Here is a 22,877-nt window from a genome sequence, read left to right as displayed (position 1 = left end):
TCTTTATCAGTGACCCTCAATCTCTCAATTTAAATTTTTCTCAGTTTGGAATTGTGATGGATTTCCCTTGGTCTGTCTTCTGTGACTCACTCTCATCACTAGAAGTCCACCTGTTTCTGTTTTTGTTTTAATTTTCTTATTTCATATTGAAAATATTTTCTGGCCAAGAGACTGATATGAGATAGTTACTCCATTAACTAAGCATTTCATGAACTCAGGTTTTGAAAATACCTATATTGACAATTCCTTTCTTTTTCTGTATATTTATGGCACTAAGAGCCTTTTATATCCAAAAATGGAGTGGTTAGGGAATTAGTTCGTTAAATTGGAGGACCCAGTGCATTCATTCCCAGATTTGAATGGGCTCCCGTGACCATCATGCCCAGAGAATTCTTGCTTCCCCATGGGGGGAGTGGCTTGTTATTTGAGCCTCTTCACATCTTACCCTAAAGGTCATGACCCTGGGCTCTGGCTTCTTTCTTCCTTTTTACCCTTTTCTGAGAGCTAATCTTAGTGACTGGTTAGAAGTTCTGCTATCCTTAACGAAGAGGAACTTAACTGAGAGATCTCTGCACCTGTCTGGCAGACAGGGTCAAGTCCTGAAAATATCCCTTCCTGGCTGAGAAAGCACTTGTGCTCTATGAGGACTTTTTTGTTTTGTGTTTTTCTCTTCAGACACGAAAGAACTCATTTGCTGTTATTTGCTGAATTTCCCGAAAAGTGCATCTCAAAGTCATAGCAAGGTACATCTAACATTTGTACCTGCCAGGTCCTGAGAGTGTGAAGATGGGTAATAAACAGCACCTGTTTGGATCAGCACACACTCCACTGCTGATGCAGGACAGAGGATAAGGACGGGACAGGCAGTATAGAGGGTCTCAGAGGGTCCAGCAGATATTATCCAGGGTTGGAGACATCTTCCTAGAGGGAGGACTAGCAACAGGTCCTACAAGGAGGGCAGGACTTACCTGAGCAGAGAAGGGGCAGAGATACAGGGAAGGGGGAATAATGAGAGAACGGTTTGTTTGGCTGAAGTAGAAAATGCAACTTTGACAGCACATTAAAGTCACCTGCGGAGCTTTAAAAACAATTTTTCTAAAGATTCTGGTTGGTCTGAGTTGTAGCCTGGGCAGCTGGCTTTTTTAAGCTTCACAGGTGATTTTCAGGTACAGCCTCGGTTGAGGACCATTGCCATAGTCTCCTTACTTAGAGTGCAGTCCTCGGACCAGGAGAGCCGGCCCCACCTGGAAGCTTGTTAGAAATGCTGAATTTCAAGTCTCATCCCAGACCTAGCGAATCAGAATTTTCATTTTCACAAGATCCCAAGTGGCCCGTATGCACAGTAAAGTTTGAGAAGCCTTGCTGTAGAGAAAAAATGAGAGATATGGTTGAAGAGGGCAGATTACCTAACCAGATTTTCCCAGCCCTTGTGCTGGGCTAGGAATGAATTGTGCTAGGCAGTGATACTGCTTTGCCCTCAAGCCATTAGGGATGCTTGTACTTCTTGTTGCAAGAAGTCTCTGGTTATCTATATGTGCTCCATAAATATTCTTGCATTTTCTCTGGGTGCCTTGAGGCGAAAAGTGGCAGGGCAGTACCAGCTAAAGAATTGGACTGCACTCTATCAGTAGTTGAGATCCCCTGAAGATTTTTTTATCAAAGGGTGTTATGTGTACCATGCTGTGGTCTAGAAAGATTTTCCTGACAGAAGCATAGAGAATGCACTGGGTGGGGGATATTGTAGGGTCTAGGAGACCTGGTAGAGGGCAGTTGTAATACCCACACAAGGTGAGAGAGGGCAAGAGTTAAGAGCATGGTCATGCTTAGGAATCTGTATAACATGTAAATACCTGTCCCCAAATATCCAGGGCAAAGCTTGGAAGGAACTACAACAGATATTTTTGTACCTTTTTGGAGACACCTTATAACTTTTTTTATTTTAGTTTATCCTTGTATGGCATTCTCTCAAAGAGTCAGGAAAGTTTCTGATGATTAAAATCTACTTGGCATAAATAAGGTGATAAACATTCAGCCCTTAACTCTTCAGGATCCTCTAGTTCTTGGTGGGTGGGATCATCTGACTTGAGGGTTATTAGTGATTGCAAAGGAGAAAGGATAACAATGATGGTCATCATTTGGTGAATGGGCAGCGAGGGAGAATTTCAGGAAATGGAGAGGTTAAAAGTCCAAGTATGAAAGGCTGGCTGATGTGGAGACTCAGAATGATACATTCTAGCTGGGACAACACTTACATGGGAACCTGTATGTTCCAGGAGATTATTTTGTTTGGAAAAAAAAATGTTGAAATTATCAGTACACTAAATTGCTCATTCTTAGACACCAATCTTAAGTTGTCCCCTTCCATGAATTCTTCCCATCACCCCAGGTCATAGTTTGTTCTCTCTCCTTTTCTCTCTTATTTCCTAAAATTCTCTTTAATGAGTCAACAAGTATTTTTTTTAGTCCTGATACTTGAAAAGTTCTGTGATATATTTAATATATTCAATACTTATTTTATAATAATGCACTTAGGGTTTTTAAAATTTTTTTTCTTATTTATGAGTGTATCCTATATCCCTCAATAGACTATAAGCACCTTGAGGACATGGACCATGTCTAATTCCTCTTTGTCCCCCTGGGAACTTGTGACTTTATGAAATTGTTCTCGGGGTGCTCATAATTGAGTGTAAATGATTAAAAATAGTTTGCCATATACTTTTTTGTTTTCCAAGTTTGTTAATGTTTCTTTTGAGGGAAAAAAATGAAGGGGTGGAGGGAAGGCTGAAGAATCTTCAAAGATACAGTAAAAATACATAGGGCATTTTAAACTATATTCTGCAGTTAAAAATTAAGCAAAAATGGTACCTTCAGATAAAATGATTTTTGTGTGTGTGATTCATTTCAAAGGAGGAGGTTTTAAAAAATTATAGATGTATAGTATCTTAGTAAATAGTCCTATTTTCCTAATCTTTTTATATAGTACCCATTTTCCTTAGTTGCTTTTCTCATCTTGCCATTTGGGTTTGTTTTTCTTTTTTCTTTCTGTTTGGAAGTGATACCATTTGTTTGAGGAAGGTAACTCCTGACCATGTTTGTAGGCAAGAGTGTCACTAGTCATATGGATGTGACCCACTAACACGTTTAAACTGTTAGTTAGACTGTTTTATGGGAAAGTATTGAACTTAACTACCTTAACAGTTTTACTTAGTTTCAAATCATGACATGCTATTTTCATGCCTTTTCTTCGAATTAGGAAAACTAGTATTTGCCCAAATTTAAAAGGGATATATATTTTGAAACTTGGGACATTGAAAAACTGTCAGTGTCACCTAAATTTTGTAGGGAGCAGGGAATTATTTTGATTGTAGTTTGTCCTGATATTTGACATTATGGTAAAAGAAGCATGTATTACATACAGAAAACCAGGTAGAGCTTGACCAAAAAGAGTGAAACTACTTTACCAGGATTAAATTTGTAAAAATATAATAAAAAAGCCTAAGATGGGGAAAACCTTTTAAAAGAATTCCTTAATAAATCAATCAGTAGTTTATATCCTTAAAAATTTTTTTATGGTATAATAATGAACATTTATAACAGAACAAAAATAATCTATTTCCTAACATTAGCCTCTCTGCCTGCGGAGGTCATAAGACTTGTTAATGCAGGTGAGGCTGCCTTCTGTTGTGTGATGCTAATAGGAAATGGATCATTGCAGTTTATGGGGCACTTAGCCATTTTGGTTCATGATAAATTACTGACTTCAAGTGACATTCCTTCACTGATTTCCCACTATTCATCACCTCAAAGAATGGAACCCAAACATGAAGTTGATTTTGAAGTTGTCAAGAGTTTCACTCTGGTGTAAATCTATCATAAGCCAATGTTTTCATTGATTTAGGAAGAAATAGTATGAATGAAAACACTCATAAGTGTTTTATGCTATTTGCTTTTGTTCAAAAGCCAGTTTTGTAACTATTTTATCCTCCTCTAACTTCCGTTGCCTCTTCCCCTTCCCCTCCCCCTCTCCAAACATGCTTTGGGTTTTGAAAAGTCCCTAGATTTTATCTTTGCAGATGCTTTGATGTAGTTACGTTGTTTTGTTCTATAAAATCAGCCCAAAATAAGTAGGAAGAATGGAATAACTTTTAACTCATATGTCCACCTACATGCCAGGCATTATACAAAACTATTATGGAAAACTTCTTTCACTGCTATGTTCTTGCTTTATGCTATTTTCTCCCCTTTCTCATCATCTTTTCTTGAAATATTACCTTGAAATACTCCCTATTCCCTACCCTCCCGAACACACACAACATTTCTGAGTAGGAAGGAAAAAGGCTGCCTATCTGAATAAAGTCACACTACCCTACAATTAGACTCTCACTCTTAGAGAATTATTCTCCAGCTTAATTTCAGGGAGGCCTTTCCGGCACTGTAAGGGTTACCCAAGATCCAGCCATGCCTAGCATATGCCTAAAGGAAGTTTGAGTCTTTCCTGTGTTGTCTCCGTGTTTGGAAGGTAGAGCCTGTGTTTAATTCAGTATGTGTGATACCCTCCATGTTGCTGGCATTTGGAGAGTGTTTGATATCTGGCAGAACGCTATTCAGAAAAGAACATATAAATATTCTTGCAGATTGTCGTAGAATCATTTAGTGTAATTGAGATAATTTGCCATTTATTTCATTGGTTCTTAAAGGAATTTTGGCCTCCCTTATCTATGTGCATTGTTGGAGCGAGGATGGCAAGTTTTGTTTGCTTTGTAGAACTTAACAGGAGGAAGCGCATCCTTGGTTGCTGGTATCCTGGGAGGGAAGCCTGTGTGCAGAAACTCTCTCCCAGAGGCTGTCTTTTGACTCAGAACATCTTAGTTCCTAGCAGATCCACCTCCTTCCCCCTGCCCCCCCACCCTGGGAGCCCAACTACTCCTTTTAGCAAATAGTATCCATGTATAGCTTGTTCCCAGAGAACTTTAGGCCCATGAATTAGAAGCATTTGAGGTACCTGCATTCTTTTCGTGCTCTAGAACCCTAAACATTGGCGAAATTTTGGGAGAAAGCCTAGAAGTGGTGGAACTGAAATATTATTTAGGTCTCCTGTGGTCATTTTTCCTATTAAAAGACTAGAAATAGCTAGAGGACATGATTTGATTACATGTCAGATAAATCCTATCAGACTTTTATTGCTGGTTGTGAGGTCTGATTGGAAATAACAAAACATCGTTGTTTTATTTTCCCAAATTTGTTGAATGAGGAATTACTAATTTGGAATACTTAGCTTGGCTCAAACCAATTACCAAATCTTTAAACTGGCTAATTCTAATATGCTACACTAATTTATTACGACTGTTGAAACATATCCATCATTTGATTTTCGGCCTGCTTCGGCACGGTATCCATTGGTGGCATAGAGACTGGGGTGGGAGGAGGTTGCTAAAAGGAGGAAAACAGAGGAAGGGAGACAGAAGAGGAGGAAACTTTGAGAAGAGAGGCTGAGAGCATGGACGCCCTGTTAGACCATGTGCCTTTGACAGCATTTACCACTTCTTAACTCTGCCATGTTAAACATTGATGGCCTTTTGCTTTCTTCCTTCTCTCTTCTTTTTTCTTCTCTTTTTCCCCCGTCCTCTCTATGGGTGTATAAATATGTTGAAACTAAGGAAAAGCAGACTAAGATCTAAGATGCACAAGATTTTTTGAGGGGGCGGGGGTTGGAAGATTGGAGAAACATAACACACTGCCCAAAGGATGTCTCAGGATTGAACTGCAGTAATATACTTTATGGAAGGAGGGGGGAATTCCGTATTCAGAGGGTCTTAATGATCACTTTCAATCTATGTTGCCAAGCCTTTTGAATGCAGCATGTTCTTAAAGTCTAGATCTTCACATGGGCACGTTTAAGGTAAAACTTGAAGTGTATATACACTATTCTTAGCCCCTGGGTGCCGTTACTGTCATTTATTAGACTTGCACAGAAACCACCAAATAATCTCTCAGATTTACACTGAAAGTAGAAAAAGAAGTTCCCAAAAGGAAAATTACTATGCTTTGGTAGGGTTTTTTTTTTTTTTAATTCTGAAATGTATGGGTGTGGGGGGGATTTCTTACAAGGACTGAACTATTAAGCATAAATATAACATTTTTCAGAGACTTTCTAATTGGTTTTGAAAGTCTCACTAAAGAATAGGTTAGCTGTTAATGATCTTCTCTCTTCACTTACTGATTCAAAGGTGTGATGTTAGTTTTATCCTGTAGGCTGTTACTCTGCTTCTTTGCACTTCAAAAAGATCTAAGGTCACTGATTATGACTTTGCCACTTCCTGCCCTATTGATCTTACAAAGGGGTTTTGTGGGGTTAGACCTCACTGTAAAGAAATCAGCCCAAGTAAAAATTCTCGATATTTGCATGTCTATTAAATTCAACACATTGGCTTCTTATTTGAACCTGTTTTATTGTATAATTTATAAGGTAATACTTATTGGGACTTTAAGAGTTCTACTTATAAGAGCTGAAATGCTTTTTGCCTTCCTTTTCTCCCTTTCTGAATCCATGATGAATCATCTACTGAGTAAGATGAATGGATGAATGTGTAGTTGAGTAAGAAAGCCAATCAAGCAGGAGCTGAGACTGTGTTGAGGAGCAACCAGTCAGAAGGTGTTTATATCTCTATGAAATTCTATTGATCTACAACGCCCCCCAAAAAGGCATTATTAACACCTTTTAGTCAGTTGCCCCTCATAGAATTTTCTCTTCTTTTGAAGTAGCAACACTGACAGATCTTTCCTGAGGTTGCCTCTTACTAGATATTGTCAGTGAGGGACTGTTGTGTTCAGGCTTGAGCTAGAAAATCAATACATTTGCTTCTGAATCAGTACAGTATTTCAAATCTTCATTAGCTAAGCCCATATTATTGTTTTCCTGATTGTGGTAATTCTCTGCTACAAAGAGTTGTCAGTCATATGTTTTTTGGTGGAGGAATACTAGAGCTAAGCTGGTAGGAACATCAAGCAGACAAATCAAAAGTGATATTTCAGGTTTGGGTTTTATAGTTACTACTTCACACTGTCCTGTGTTTTTTCAGCACTTCAATATTTGAGGTACAGTTGCCTCCAGAGTAAATTTAAACATGCAGTCCCCACCGCTCTTGAGTTTGTTTTTCTAATAATATTTTTCATTTAGATGAAAAAAAGTATGTGTGACCTTTCTCCAGAACTCCAGATACATACGTGCAACTGTCTGCTTTATACCTCCATTTGTATATCTAATAGGTATCTCAAATATAATATGTGTAAAATGCAACTCTTGAATCCCCTACATAGCCACTCCACCTACCTCATACCTGCTTTTCTCCTTTTCTTCCCCCTTTCAGTTAATGAAAATACCTAGTTGCTTAGGTCAAAAGCCTAGGGGTTATTTTTTTATGTTTTTCTTTCCCTGAGCCTATCCGCATGCAATGTGCCAGCAGGTGTGTCTCCAGAATAGGTCCTCAGTCTGTCCATTTTCCCACCATAGTTCCAACCACCATCTTCTCTTACTTGAATGACTGCAGTGGCCTTCTCCCTCTTACAATCTTTTCTCCATTCAGAGCCAGAGTTATCCTTTTAACAGAGATCATATCCTCTGTCCCAAAACCCTACGGCAACCTCCCATCACTCCTGGAACAAAATCCAGATTCCTTGCCCTATAAGGCACTTCATGGTCTGGTATCTGGCTACTGGTGCTGTCTTATCTCCTATCATTTCCCTCTCACTTACTGACCTTCTTACTCAAGTGTCCCCAGCTCATCCCCACCTCAGGGCTTATACCTTAGCTCTTCTTTGTCTGCAATGCTCTTTCCCCATAGCTCCACATGGCTGACTTATTCCTATTGTTCAGGACTTACCTATCAACTGCTTACCTGTCAACTCCTCACCTGTCAACTCCTCAGAGTGGCCTTCCCTGAATATTTCACCTAAATTCTCCCTCCCCTGTTTCTCTTCATCCCATTACCTATTTTATTTTATTCTTAGATGAAAGGTCACTATCTAAAGTTCTTATTAACTTCTTTACCTACTTATTATAATTTGCCATCTCCCCTAGAATGTAAGCTCGACAAGGGCAGGGACCTTGCCTATCTTCTTTGCTGATATATCTCCAGTATCTGCACCACTGTTTGGTATGTGCAGTAGGTGCTCAATTAAAACTTGTGGTTAAGTTAGTGAATAAGAATATTTAGGTCTCCCTTCTCAGAGTGTGGTTCTGGGCTGGCAGCATGGGTAACATGGGTGCTTGTTAAAAATGCAGCAACTCGGCCCCCGTCCAAGAGACCAAACCAGAATCTTCCTTCACAGTGTCTCCAGGGCTTTTGTGGCACATCGAAGTTGGAGGACATGGCTCTGAGCCGTGTGGCTGACAGGGTCTTGGTGCTCCAGCCAGGTGTCAGGCCTGTGCCTCTGAGGTGGGAGAGCCGAGTTCAGGACATTGGTCCACCAGAGACCTCCCGGCTCCATGTAATATCAAATGGCAAAAGCTCTCCCAGAGATCTCCATCTCAACGCTAAGACCTAGCTCCACTCAAAGACCAGCAAGCTACAGTGCTGGACACCCTATGCCAAACAACTAGCAAGACAGGAACACAACCCCACCCATTAGCAGAGAGGCTGCCTAAAATCATAATAAGGTCACAGACACCCCAAAACACACCACCGGACACGGTGCTGCCCACCAGAAAGACAAGATCCAGCCTTATCCACCAGAACACAGGCACCAGTCCCCTCCACCAGGAAGCCTACACAACCCACTGAACCAACCTTAGCCACTGGGGGCAGACACCAAAAACAACGGGAACTATAAACCTGAAGCCTGCAAAAAGGAGACCCCCAAACACAGTAAGTTAAGCAAAATGAGAAGACAGAGAAACACACTGCAGATGAAGGAGCAAGGTAAAAACCCACCAGACCAAACAAATGAAGAGGGAATAGGCAGTCTACCTGAAAAAGAATTCAGAGTAATGATAGTAAAGACGATCCCAAATCTTGGAAATAGAATGGAGAAAATACAAGAAACGTTTAACAAGGACCTAGAAAAACTCAAGAGCAAACAATGATGAACAACACAATAAATGAAATTAAAAATACTCTAGAAGGAATCAATAGCAGAATAACTGAGGCAGAAGAACAGATAAGTGACCTGGAAGATAAAATAGTGGAAATAACTACTGCAGAGCAGAATAAAGAAAAAAGAATGAAAAGAATTGAGGACAGTCTCAGAGAACTCTGGGACAACATTAAATGCACCAACATTCAAATTATAGGGGTCCCAGAAGAAGAGAAAAAGAAAGGGACTGAGAAGATATTTGAAGAGATTATAGTTGAAAACTTCCCTAATATGGGAAAGGAAATAGTTAATCAAGTCCAGAAAGCACAGAGAGTCCCATACAGGAAAAATCCAAGGAGAAACACACCAAGACACATATTAATCAAACTATCAAAAATTAAATGCAAAGAAAAATTATTAAAAGCAGAAAGGGAAAAACAACAAATAACATACAAGGGAATCCCCATAAAGTTAACAGCTGATCTTTCAGCAGAAACTCGGCAAGCCAGAAGGGAGTGGCAGGACATATTTAAAGTGATGAAAGGGAAAAACCTACAACCAAGATTACTCTACCCAGCAAGGATCTCATTCAAATTTGACAGAGAAATTAAAACCTATACAGACAAGCAAAAGCTAAGAGAATTCAGCACCACCAAACCAGTTTTACAACAAATGCTAAAGGAACTTCTCTAGGCAGGAGACACAAGAGAAGGAAAAGACCTACAATAACAAAACCAAGAAAATTAAGAAAATGGTAATAGGAACATACATATCAATAATTACCTTAAATGTAAATGGATTAAATGCTCCAACCAAAAGACATAGACTGGCTGAATGGATACAAAAACAAGACCCATATATATGCTGTCTACAAGAGACCCACTTCAGACCTAGGAACACATACAGACTGAAAATGAGGGGATGGAAAAAGATATTCCATGCAAATAGAAATCAAAAGAAAGCTGGAATAGCAATTCTCATATCAGACAAAATAGACTTTAAAATAAAGACTATCACAAGAGACAACGAAGGACACTACATAATGATCAAGGGATCAATCTAAGAAGAAGATATAACAATTGTAAGTATTTGTGCACCCAACATAGAAGCACCTCAATAGTTAAGGCAAATGCTAACAGCCATAAAAGGGGGAAATTGACAGTAACACAATCATAGTCGGGGACTTTAACACCCCAGTTTCACCAATGGACAGATCATCCACAATGAAAATAAATAAGGAAACACAAGCTTTAAATGACATTAAACAAGATGGACTTAATTGATATTTATAGGACATTCCATCCAAAAACAACAGAATACACATTCTTCTCAAGTGCTCATGGAACATTCTCCAGGATAGATCATATCTTGGGTCACAAATCAAGCCTTGGTAAATGTAAGAAAGTTAAATCGTATCAAGTATCTATTCCGACCATAACACTATGAGACTAGATATCAATTACAGGAAAAAATCTGTAAAATATACAAATACACAGAGGCTAAACAATACACTACTTAATAACCAAGAGATCACTGAAGAAATCAAAGAGGAAATCAAAAAAATACCTAGAAACAAATGACAATGAAAACACAATGACCCAAAACCTATGGGATGCAGCAAAACCAGTTCTAAGGGGAAAGTTTATAGCAATACAGTCCTACCTCAAGAAACAGAAAACATCTCAAATAAACAACCTAACCTTACACGTAAAGCAATTAGAGAAAGAAGTACAAAAACCCCCCAAAGTTAGTAGAAGGAAAGAAATCATAAAGATCAGATCAGAAATAAATGAAAAAGAAATGAAGGAAACAGTAGCAAAGATCAATAAAACTAAAAGGTGGTTCTTTGAGAAGATAAACAAAATTGATAAACCATTAGCCAGACTCATCAAGAAAAAAGGGGAGAAGACTCAAATCAATAGAATTAGAAATGAAAAAGGAGAAGTAACAATTGACACTGCAGAAATACAAAGGATCATGAGAGATTACTACAAGCAACTCTGCCAATAAAATCGGCAACCTGGAAGAAATGGACAAATTCTTAGAAAAGCACAACCTTCTGAGACTGAACCAGGAAGAAATAGAAAATATAAACAGACCAATCACAAGCACTGAAATTGAAACTGATTAAAAATCTTCCAACAAACAAAAGCCCAGGACCAGTTGGCTTCACAGGCGAATTCTATCAAACATTTAGAGAAGAGCTAACACCTATCCTTCTCAAACTCTTCCAAAATATAGCAGAGGGAGGAACACTCCACAGTCCATTCTATGAGACCACCATCACCCTGATACCAAAACCAGACAAAGATGTCTCAAAGAAAGAAAACTACAGGCCATTATCACTGATGAACATAGACGCAAAAATCCTCAACAAAATACTAGCAAACAGAATCCAACAGCACATTAAAAGGATCATACAGCATGATCAAGTGAGGTTTATCCCAGGGATGCAAGAATTCTTCAGTATATGCAAATCAATCAATGTGATACACCATATTAACAAACTGAAAGATAAAAACCATATGATCATCTCAATAGATGGAGAAAAAGCTTTCAACAAAATTCAACACCTATTTATGATAAAAACCCTCCAGAAAGTAGGCATAGAGGGAACTTACCTCAACATAATAAAGGCCATATATGACAAACCCACAGCCAATATCATTCTCAATGGTGAAAAACTGAAAACATTTCCACTAAGAACAGGAACAAGACAAGGCTGCCCACTCTCACCACTATTATTCAACATAGGTTTGGAAGTTTTAGGCACAGCAATCAAGGAAGAAAAAGAAATAAAAGGAGTCCAAATCAGAAAAGAGGAAGTAGGGCTTCCCTGGTGGCGCAGTGGTTGAGAATCTGCCTGCTAATGCGGGGAACACAGGTTCAAGCCCTGGTCTGGGAAGATCCCGCATGCCATGGAGCAACTAGATCTGTGAGCCACAACTACTGAGCCTGCGCGTCTGGAGCTTGTGCTCCGCAACAAGAGAGGCCGCGACAGTGAGAGGCCCATGCACCACAATGAAGAGTGGCCCCCACTCGCCGCAACTAGAGAAAGCCCACGCAGAGAAACAAAGACCCAACACAGTCAAAAATAAATTAATTAATTAATTTAAAAAAAAAAAAAAAGGAAAAGAAGAAGTAAAGCTCTCACTGTTTGCAAATGGCATGATAGTATACATAGAGAATCCTAAAGATGCTACCAGAAAACTATGAGAGCTAATCAATGAATTTGGTAAAGTAGCAGGATACAAAATTAATGCACAGAAATCTGTTGCATTCCTGTACACTCATGATGAAAAATCTGAAAGCGAAATTAAGGAAACACTCCTATTTACCATTGCAACAAAAAGAATAAAATACCTAGGAATAAACATACCTAAGGAGACAAAAGACCTGTATGCAGAAAACTATAAGACACTGATGAAAGAAATTAAAGATGATACAAACAGATGGAGAGATATACCATGTTCTTGGATTGGAAGAATCAACATTGTGAAAATGACTATACTACCCAAAGCAATCTACAGATTCAATTCAATCCCTATCAAGCTACCAATGGCATTAGTCACAGAACTAGAACAAAAAATTTCACAATTTGTGTGGAAACACAAAAGAACCCGAATAGCTAAAGCAATCTTGAGAAAGAAAAATGGAGCTGGAGGAATCAGGCTCCATGACTTCAGATTATTCTACAAAGCTACAGTAATCAAGACAGTATGGTACTGGCACAAAAACAGAAATGTAGATCAATGGAACAGGATAGAAAGCCCAGAGATAAACCCACACACTTATCGTCACCTTATCTTGGATAAAGAAGGCAAGAGTATACAATGGAGAAAAGACTGTCTCTTCAGTAAGTGGTGCTGGGAAAACTGGACAGCTACATGTAAAAGAATGAAATTAGAACACTCCCTAACACCATACACAAAAATAAACTCAAAATGGATTAAAGACCTAAATGTAAGGCCAGACACTATAAAACTCTTAGAGGAAAACATAGGCAGAACACTCTATGACATAAATCACAGCAAGATCCTTTTTGACCCACCTCCTAGAGAAATGGAAATAAAAACAAATAAATGGGACCTAATGAAACTTAAAAGTTTTTGCACAGCAAAGGAAACCATAAACAGGATGAAAAGACTACCCTCAGAATGGGAGAAAATATTTGTAAACAAAACAACTGACAAAGGATTAATCTCCAAAATATACAGGCAGCTCATGCAGCTCACTATCAAAAAAACAAGCAATCCAATCCAAAAATGGGCAGAAGATCTAAATAGACATTTCTCCAAAGAAGATATAAAGATTGCTAACAAACACATGAAAGAATGCTCAACATCAGTAATCATTAGAGAAATGCAAATCAAAACTACAATGAGGTATCACCTCACACCAGTCAGAATGGCCATCATTAAAAAAGCTACAAGCAATAAGTGCTGGAGAGGTTGTGGAGAAAAGGGAACCCTCTTGCACTGTTGGTGGGAATGTAAATTGATACAGCCACTATGGAGAACAGTATGGGGGTTCCTTAAAAAACTAAAAATAGAACTACTGTACGACCCAGCAATCCCACTACTGGGCATATACCCTGAGAAGACCATAATTCAAAAAGAATCATGTACCACAATGTTCATTGCAGCTCTATTTACAATAACCAGGACATGGAAACAACCTAAGTGTCCATCAACAGATGAATGGATCAAGAAGACGTGGCACATATATACAATGGAATATTAGCCATAAAAATAAATGAAGTTGAGTTATTTGTAGTGAGGTGGTTGAACCTAGAGACTGTCATACAGAGTGAAGTGAGTCAGAAAGAGAAAAACAAATACAGTATGCTAACACATATATATGGAATCCAAAAAAAAAAAAAAGTGGTTCTGAAGAACCTAGGGGCAGGATACGAATAAAGACGCACATGTAGAGAATGGACTTGAGGACACGGGGAGGGGAAAGGGTAAGCTGGGACGAAGTGAGAGAGTGGTATGGTTATATATATATACTACCAAATGTAAAATAGATAGCTAGTGGGAAGCAGCCACATAGCACAAGGAGATCAGCTCGGTGCTGTGTGACCACCTAGAGTGGTGGGATGGGGGGGTGGGAGTGAGATGCAAGAGGGAGGAAATATGGGGATATATGTATATGTTTAGCTGATTCACTTTGTTATAAAGCAGAAACTAACACACCATTGTAAAGCTGTTATACTCCAATAAAGATGTTCAAAAAAAAAAAAAGAATATTTAGTTCCATGAAGAATATAAACTACTGAATCCATAAAAGTGAATATAGGCTGTATCTTAGTTAGAATACTCCTGTCAAATGTTCATGATAATTAAATGGCCCAAAGGCAAGGGAAGAGACCTTTCTCTTCTGGTAATTTTATTAATTTGTGGCAAGGCAAATGAGATTGCCAGTTGTAGTTGGCTTTGCAGTATCTGTGCATATAAACTAGTCATCATTTATCAGTTGTGCATATCTTGTATTTGCAACTTGCTGTGCGTGTTATATGCTTGAACAACGGAACAAAGTGTACTCCTTGCAGATGAGTCTGAAATTTTGATAAGTGCTCATTATGATGAGTACAGCTTGCACTGAACAGGCAGTAGCCATGCATATGTCTCTCTTGAGAAAGAAAACATCAAATTCCAGACTGAGTATGGGAAGTAGCAATTAATTTAACTGTAAAGATTCTGAATATATTATGATTTTCCAGGAATTAATGAACATGTAGATAATGAACACTTACATATTTATTTTGTGACTGTAAATCTTTGCAAATCAAGTATAATACGTTGGCTGTATGCCTATGATTAAGGCGGAAGAGAGGAGAAAACTGAAGGATCTTTTTCTTTCCCTTGCTGTGGTTTGCTAATAAATGTCAAAAGGCTGCAGGCCGTATACTCACCAAAGTTAAAATATGATAAAGATGTTTTGTTTTTGTTTCTTTTATTGCTGAGACCACATCAGAATTCTTCTTAGCCTCTTCTTTCCAGTATTCCATTGTGTTATTTTTTGTCATTTGATGGATAATGTTTTCCTCTCCACTCGCTTTGGAAAAGTAGCAGCCTTCAAGGTAAGAGAGTTTTTCTCATTGACTTTCTTCACGAATTTCCCAGTCCTCAACTGTCTGTGTTCTAATGCATGGTAGTAATTTTTCCTTAGGAGCTTTGGGCACCTTTCCTTCCCCCTATTCCATTGACAAACCCCCAAATACTGAGTTCTGCTATATTCTCTAACAATAGAAGCTTTAGTTATATGCAGCAATATATTATCCTTTGATCAGTTTTCCTGATGGGAAGTACCACACCTTCACCTCTAACCAGGAGTCCAGAGTGAGTGTATTTTTGGCTGACCTTCAGGTCTGGCAGAATTAAGGTTCATAATTTCTCTGTTATTTGAACTTAACTTTCCTGTTGATTGGGATTTGATTTTTGGCCTGGATGAAATCCCATTTTTAAATTAGAGTGGTACACCTAACACTCAGTTATTGACCATCAATATAGAATAAGAGTTTTAAAGTGATTCTTTCTCATTACATCATGGAAAAATTGATCATGAATTGGCATCTTTTTTTTTTTTTTTTTTTTGGCTGCGTTGGGTCTTTGTTGCTGCACGCGGGCTTTCTTTAGTTGCGCCGAGCGGGGGCTACTCTTTGCTGTGGTGCGCGGGCTTCTCACTGCGGTGGCTTCTCTTCTTGTTTAGCCCGGACTTTAGGCCCACGGGCTTCAGTAGTTGTGGCACGCAGCCTCAGTAGTTGTGGCACATGGGCCCTAGAGCACACAGGCTTCAGTAGTTGCCGTGCATGCGCTCAGAAGTTGTGGCGCACAGGCTTAGTTGCTCCACAGCATGTGGGATCTTCCCGGACCAGGGGTCGAACCCACGTCCCCTGAATTGGCAGGTGGATTCTTAACCACTGTGCCACCAGGGAAGTCCCATGAATTGGCATGTTAAACATTTCCAGACACCACCAGTTCAGGGATAGCAATCACCTATTGTTAAGGAAATCTTCCTTTTGCTCCTCCTGTTCTGCTCTCTACCCTTCTCTTCTCTCCCTCCCTGTACCCGGGAGGCTGCCTGTGAGGACTACACAAGGGCTCCTGTGCCCCCTGCCTTCCGCCAACAGCAGAGTCCCCGTAGGAGATCCAGGGAGGGAGAGCGAGGTCAGGCTAATTATTCTCCGAGCTCCCTCCTTGTGGGGTTGCCTTGGGCTGCCTGTGGCCCTCGACCTAAGGTCATGGTTCTTCACTCTAAGACTTTCTCCTTTCTAGTTCTTGTAATCAATCCTTCCTCTCATCTCTTTCCTCTAGGATTGGTAACAGTGTTGCAGCTACAATCCTGAATTTCAACAGTATCACCAGCACTGTGTCCCCAACTTTGCAAATAGTCCCTTTCAAATTAGTCTCCGCAAACTATCCTAATTTAAATGTTCCGTCTGTTTCCTGTTGGGATCCTGTCTAATGCAAATGTTATCATTTCTTGTATTTTGGATACTATCAACTATTCTTGTGTAAGTATCTACTGTATACCTATCACCTGAATAATCTATGGAGCACACACAAAATAAAAGAAAAAGTCACTGCCTTCTGGGGGAATCTATCATGTGAGATAGACAAGCCTTACCTTTATTACTTCATTCAGTATTCAGTCAATGTTTATTGAATGGCTTCTGTAAACCAGACATGGTATATGGAGGCTAAAACACAGGTGAGCACTATTTAGTCCCTGCCCTCTTATATCTTTATTTTAACTGTGTATTTACAGAACATTCTAGTTTTCAGATAATTATAATTCATGATCCTGAACCAGGCAGTCCCTCCATCCCAGCCTCACACATTTGCCAGGATTAAACAATACGTTAAGAGTATCACCACCACCGTCAGCATTGGTCCATAGGGGCTGATTGTGAGCACATGGAGGGCATGGGCTTTGCTTTATTCATCTTTAGAGTATTAGCACCACACAGTGCCTTGCTTGAGCCTGCAGGAGACTTTCACCCTGTAATTTATTTTGTTTTGTTGAGTTATCCCACTAGTTCTCTAAACCTCTCTAATGCCCAGTTCCTGAACCTCTGTCACTGCTCTTTTTGGCCCTGGACTGAGTGAGCAGGTGTCAGCCTGATTTCTGTGTCCCTACAGCCCAGGTGCTATAGACCTTATTAATCTTCAGTGGCCTCCTGCCTTGAGGGCTTGATAAGAAAGCAGAAAATCACCAGCCTATCTAGTTGTGCCTGATGCCTGATCCTGGCTTGTTCTGTTCTTAGTTCCCAACTCCTGGTTCCATACAGTGACCTCTGTGATTCTCAAGCGTGACCATTTCCTGAGCCCATAACAGGACCTCTTTTGTGCCTTCATCTTGCTAGACGGAAATCTTTTAGAGTGTCAAGGAAACCCTTCTGGGCAGATGGAAGATTTCAGGTTGAATACAGGTCTTCTTTTCTTTATGTTAACATCGGGTAAAACATATTCAATAGGTGTTATTTCAGAAGAAGGGGCCCATGGTTAAATAAATGTGGGCAATTGTCTTTAAAAAGTGTCTTCACTGTAGGACATCCCTTAGGATGGGTGGCCACCTTTTGGGAAACCTGTTTTGCATAGTTGACTTGTAGCCAGTAGAACCCCAGGCTGTGGTAACTTTTCCCTACATTGCTCTCAATGCCTGCTAACCCTGAAGAGCTGTAAAAGTCAGAGGCCACAGAATTGGGCAGGTCAAGGAGGATGTGACAGTCCCTTCCTGTGTTGGGAGGAGGAATGTGTGTGAGTGACCCTGTCCAGTTAGTAAGGCCTCCTGGTTATCTTTGACATCATTATGTGATGATTTTTGGCAGCCCTGCACTTCATGCTCCCAATGGGAGACATCATCAATCTACACGTCAGCCAAAACTCTCCCTGATATTTTCAGGGTGTGGGATGGGGGCATTGTACCTTATGATGACCCTGTTTGAGTGTTCCAAGTGTCATGGGAGCAGCCAAAGAAAATTCACTGCACTTTATTGAAGGACTAGGACTTGTTACTAAAATGTTGTAATAAACTGCACAAGAGTTTTGTGGAAATCTTCTACTCTCTGGTCTCCTTTCCTTACTCTATCTCCTGCTCCAGATATATCTCAACTCCTGCTCCAAGTATATCTTAACGTAGTTTTTTCTTTGACTTATCTTGCCCTTCTCTGTGGGTGAGCAAAACACAATCTATAATTGAATGGTTTCATCTAAACCAGAGTCTGGGAACATCTGGAGACATTTTTGGTTGTCACAACTGGAAGAATGCTACTAACATTGGTGGTACACGATAGGGATGCTGCTAAACATCCTACGATGCACAGGACGGCCCCTCCCAGCCCCTCAACAAAGACTTATCCAGCCCCAAATGTCAATATTTCTAAGGCTGAGAAACCCTAATCTAGACCCTAATCTATCCAATAGAACCTTCTGTGATGATGGAAATATTCAGTATAGTTGTTATTACTATATGTGGCTATTGAGCATTTGAAACATGGCTAATGCAACTGTGGAACCGAATTTTTAATTTTAACTTTAATAGCCACGCTATAGCTAGATGCTACCATACTGGACAGTGCAAATCTAGACCATGGGTCCCCTGTCCAAATACCTTGGCTTACAAAAATGATGGACAGAAAAGGTTGGTACCTTAGAGGATATTTAGAGGAATCTGAAAAGGGGGGGTGTCTTTAAAGAAGCCATGAGGCTGAAGTCAGTGCTGGTTTCCTGTGGAGAAGACAGAAGGTTTGGAGGGGCCCCATCATCAGGAAGTTTATGTGAAGCAGGGCCCAGAAAGCCATGTGGTGCCTTGTGTTGACAGATGAAGCCCCATATTTATTTCAGAATGGACAAAGAGTTGGATAAACTGTCCAGGAGGAAGAAGAAGCTTAAGTTAGTGAATTAAAAGGATTGGATATGGAAAGAAGAGATGATGATGGATAAAGTAATGAGGAAGGTGGATAAGAAAAACATGGAAGGAGAAGAAGGTAACTTAAGATGGGAAGGGGGCTGGAGGAAGAATGTGGCCAAGACAGGTGAAAGGCATGTTTCTTGGAAGAAAATTAGTTATCAACTCTTCTCCTTCTCCTTCTGCTCTCTATTTAGTTTCACTGAATTTTTTTTCTGTACCCACATATATCGATCAGGGTCCAGCAGGAAACACATGGTATACTCAAATTGGAATGGTTTGAGGGGTTCATAGAGTGACTGTTTACGAAGGTGTAGGCAGGAGGTAGAGCAGCGCAAGGGGCAGTAAGGACCCCAAGACTGGTAACCGCAGGGTGTGCTTACCACCCTAGGCCTGAGGTTCCAGGGAGGGAGCCACTACTGGGACCCAGCACCGTGGGGGCCGAGGACAGGGCTGCCTGGCAGGTGCTGCAGCCTTCAGTGGAGGACTAAGCCAGCCACAGGTGAGCTGGCTCGTAGGAAAATACTCTGACTTCACTCTCCCCCTTCCTTATACTCTCCCTCCCTCCAGGGCTCCCCTAGGCCAACCCCAACCAGAAGCCAGAGCACAGGTAACCTCAGTGGATGTGGTGCATGCAGGTCAGCCTCCCAGCACAGAGCAGGGTGGAGATGGGGACAGGTGGGGTCAAAGGGATGAACAGGAGATATCCAGCACACCTTGTCTGCTCTTTTTCTCAACCTTTTTCCCTTCTCACTGACCTTACATGTAATTTTTTCTCCCACTGTTACTCAGCCTTCTCTTGTTAACTCTAGTCTGTCCTTCCCCCAAGTGCATGTGTAGTATTGTCATTATAACCCTTTGGGATGACTCCTCAGTGTCTCTGCTCTGACTGCCTAGCAGCAGAATCTCAGGCTCTGTCCCATACCAAAGCCCTGCTTCTGTCCATCTTGAGGTCATTTTTTCTGTGCTGGAAGCAGCCATGTACCTACACCCAGTGATAGAGTGAATGATGAATGACCACACAGCAATCTCCAAAAGAACTTTCCAAGACTGTTTTACAGTATTTACCTGACAGCAGATGGCATTAGAAGTCATAGGGGCACTAAAGGGTGTTGGTTTTCAAATCACTGAGAATTTGAACTTCTTGACAAAAGAGAAAGGTGATTTAATCACCTAGGGCAGAATTAAGAAGGCCAAGACTAGGTTGGAAATGGACGGGAGAGAAGCAAGTGATGTTTCGGAGATGGAATGTATAGGCCTGGGAACCTAGTTAAATGTGGGAGCACTGGAGAAGAAGTAACAGGTAACCATCATTTCAATAGTCCAGATCTGAGTAGTTGAGATAACTGTGGTGTCATTGACTAAGGAAAGACAACAGAAGAGTGGCAGATTTGCTTGGGAAGTTGAGGAGTTATGTGTACCGCATACTGAACTTGAAGTGGTGGCAAAACAATCTATGGAGATGTCATAGGAGCATTTAAAGATGTATGTCTGGAGCTTAAGAGAGTGGCTGAGGCTAGAAAACAAAGAAGAGGTATTTAGAATATGGAAATGGGTGAGATCCCCAAAGAGAGGACTAGAGGCTTCTCAAACTTAGGGTCATCCTAAGAATCACCCCTGGATATTAAAAAGTTGACTACTCTACCCTCTCCAGAGACTTGTGTTTCAGTGGGTTTGAGTCAATACAATTGTCCTAAAAATATTCATTTTTAATGAGCACCCCCAAGTGATTTTGTTGCACTTTGAGAAGCAATATATTTTAGCAGAGAGACGTTTCAGAGACTAATTTAGGAGAATGACTGGTGCTCTGTCAGGTTAGAGGGGAAATGGGAGGAGTGAAGAATAAGGATGAGATGAGCAGAAGGGGATTCTGTGCTGTGCCCGGTGTGAAGAGGGAGGTGGGGGTATGGAAAGAGTACCAAGAATGTAGCTATTAACAGTGTTGATGCTGTGGAGCAGAGGTTCCCAACTTTTTTGGTCCTAGGAACTCTTCACATTCTTAAAAATTATTAAGGATCCCAAAGAATTTTTAAGTGAGTTATATCCAGTGGTGTGCTGGTAAACCAGTTCTTCAAAACAAAAGCTTTGATTTGTGGCATTTGCCGATTTCTGTGGTGTAAACTCTCACCATGGACTATTTCTAGCTATGAATAGCTCTCTTGCAAACTGGTAGGAGCCAGCTCCAACACATTATTGTATCAGTATATCTATTGATATTTACCATATTGATATTTAAAACTAAGATTTAAAAATATTTATTTCACTTAAATATAGCAATAACCATTCATTACATGTTAATATAAATAACACTTTGATGAAAAACAACTTTTCTAAAACAGGACAAAATTTAATGACAAGAACATCAGTGTTTTACATTTTTACAAATCCTTTTAATATCTGGCTTAACAGAAACAACTGGGTTCTCATATCTGCTTCCTCATTCAATCTGTTGCAATATCCCATGTCATGTAGCTTCTGGAAAACTCCACTTTATACTCATGAGAGAATGAGTGAAAAAGTTAAATTCCATCTTAGTGTTATTGTGCACAGTTTTGACCTTGCAGATGCCCTGAAAGGATCTCAGATGCCCCCAGGAGTCTCTGTAAAAAAAATACACAAAGTCAAAATTTTAAGGTTAAATTTTTAAATGTTAATAAAAGTTAATTTTTTTTTTCTTTCTGCACCCCAAGTATTGTCTTGCATAGCACACATCTTATTAGAGACCCATTGTTGTAGAGGATGAAGATAGACATGAGGCCTTTGGGTTTGGTGAGTAGAGGGCCTGAATGGGCAAACTTTGAGAAAGCAAAATCCATAAAGCTGTGAATATATAAGTAACATTTACAAGGAGTGAAGGGGGAGTGATGGAGGAGGAGGAAGTCGAGACAAACTGCTCTAATACTTGGTGAGGGACAGAAGGAAAATAATTGATTTTTTTGGCCAGGCAAAGACTAGGTAGAAGGGACATTCGAAGCACTTGAAAAAGAATGTAATAATCAAGACACTTTACAGAAGCCAACTGGTAATGCAAGTATTAGTTATCTCTGACTTCTCTCACAAGAGCAAAATAAACAAAACAAAGACCTTGGCAGAGACTTTGGAGATATTCTGAGAACTGTGTTTTTATAACAGAGTTGGGCAATGCAAATAGTTAATAGTTGCATGGAGCTTTGTTTATTCTGAGTAGGTCAGAACAAGTCATTCTAATGGTTCTAAATTGCCATGAACCCAGAGGACTGGTCTCTCCTTTTGCAGATAGGTATTCCTCTTCGCAAATGAGCATATTTCCACAAATAAGCCATTGGAGATAGATCCTTGACAAAATGATAAATTATGCCCAAACTGACACCCACCCACCTGCCTGCTAAATATTTCTTGCCCTTCTCCAGGCACATACGCTGCTTAACGAGGGAACTTTATCCTGAAGACATTATGTTCAGCCAGATACCACCTAATCCCCAGAGATGGCTCAGCTGATAACATGTCAAGATGTCAAGCATGAGGAGGCATACACATTTTTGCTGACCACTCTCAATGGGAGAAAAGATTTCAATAGCCAAAGGAAGACATCTCTGTTAGTAGAATTTTAGTGACTGAAAAAGAAAAATGGGAGCCAGGCAGGTAATTGCCAAGGCAAACCACAGAGGCAAGTGCCTACCTCACGAACTCTGTGAAGTCTGGTTTCGGGGCTTTAACATATATTGTAAATTATGATGACTACAACAGAAATATATTTTATTCAGCAAATAAATGCCAGTAACTGTCTTATGAGCTGACTCATGTTACCTTACTTAGTCCTTGAGAGAACCCAGCAAAGTAAGTGTTATTATCAAAATTTTGCAGAGGACGGGGCTCTGAGAAGTGAAGAAACTTACACAAGGTTGACCAGC

At 40.0% G+C, this 22,877-nt stretch overlaps 1 protein-coding gene and 1 long non-coding RNA gene across 18 annotated transcripts in view; one reads left to right on the top strand and one right to left on the bottom strand.

The window, feature by feature from the left end:
• GREB1L (GREB1 like retinoic acid receptor coactivator) overlaps window positions 1-22,877 on the top strand; it is a 263,389-nt gene that overhangs the window by 60,158 nt on the left and 180,354 nt on the right. The window lies entirely within an intron of this gene.
• LOC309640259 overlaps window positions 13,878-22,877 on the bottom strand; it is a 44,538-nt gene continuing 35,538 nt past the window's right edge. For both annotated transcript variants that reach the window (XR_014252135.1, XR_014252136.1), the window contains one exon: window positions 13,878-21,587. This is a non-coding gene — a long non-coding RNA (uncharacterized lncRNA). The remainder of the gene's footprint in view (window positions 21,588-22,877) is intronic.

This window comes from Balaenoptera physalus (genome assembly GCF_965194825.1).
Source record: "Balaenoptera physalus genome assembly, chromosome: 12".
Taxonomy (NCBI): Eukaryota; Metazoa; Chordata; class Mammalia; order Artiodactyla; family Balaenopteridae; genus Balaenoptera; species Balaenoptera physalus.
This window is presented reverse-complemented; position numbering and strand designations above follow the sequence as displayed.